Genomic DNA, 898 nt, shown 5'->3' on the forward strand with positions numbered 1-898 from the left:
TTTTGTTTGTTGTTCAGCCAGTGCCTGGAAAATGATGATGATGTGATTGGTATTTGTGTATGTATGTAGTGTGTATGCATGTGTTTCAATACTAGCTCTTATGAAGTAGGATTTTAGATTAGCTTTATACAAGACGGGAGTTGCTCCTTTAGTATTAATTTCAGAACAATTCAGACATGGTTATCAAAGGTGAAAGAATTGCCATAGAAAAGCTTTTCTTACTGTGGCATATAGAGAAATATGTACTTCAGGTATCTTTGAGAACTAATTGTTATATTTTCTAATTATGATTGGTTATCTTTTTAAAATAGAGACATGGGAAGCAACCTTTTTTGTGTTCTGAACAAATGAGACTTTATCTCATTTTAAAACAAATAAAATAGAATTTTGAAGATGGTGTTATGGAAGATCTGAGGAGAATGAGGGGTTACTATGGCTGAATGCAGTTTGGCAGCAGTGGAATCAGTGTTTTTATTTACACTGGGCTTTCAAGTATAGGAATGCTTTTACTTCTTGGTCAGCACTTTCACTATTATTAGTTATATCATGCACATTCTGTCTTCCTGAGTGAAGTGGCACTCCTTGAGGGCTGGGGCCAATGCCATCCTCAGGTTGTATCTTTAAAATTTTATGCCATCGACTTGGGTTGTCTTATATATAATTTATGAAAAAGTATGATTTCATGTACATTTTCACTAGAAAGTAGTGGAAACTCAGTGAGTAAGGGCCAATCTGATTAATGTTGTTGTTGTTGTTGTTGTTATTTGCCATCGAGTCAGCCCCGACTCATAGCGACCCGTCCTTGGGTTTCCAAGGCAGTATCACTACGGAAGTAGGATTGCCCAACCTTCCTTCCGAGGAGTGGCTGGTGGGTTTGAACCGCCAGCCTTCTGGTTAG

The 898-nt window shown here is 37.6% G+C and overlaps 1 protein-coding gene across 1 annotated transcript in view; it reads left to right on the forward strand.

Annotated features, from left to right (window-relative positions):
- The window catches only part of LOC103210806 (COMM domain-containing protein 10), a gene marked incomplete at its 5' end in the record, with an annotated part of 365,452 nt that overhangs the window by 115,987 nt on the left and 248,567 nt on the right, over positions 1-898 (forward strand). The gene's annotated exons all lie outside the window — the stretch shown is intronic.

The sequence above is a fragment of the Orycteropus afer genome, unplaced genomic scaffold (assembly GCF_000298275.1).
Source record: "Orycteropus afer afer isolate SDZICR_OR568_19922 unplaced genomic scaffold, OryAfe1.0 scaffold00654, whole genome shotgun sequence".
Taxonomy (NCBI): Eukaryota; Metazoa; Chordata; class Mammalia; order Tubulidentata; family Orycteropodidae; genus Orycteropus; species Orycteropus afer.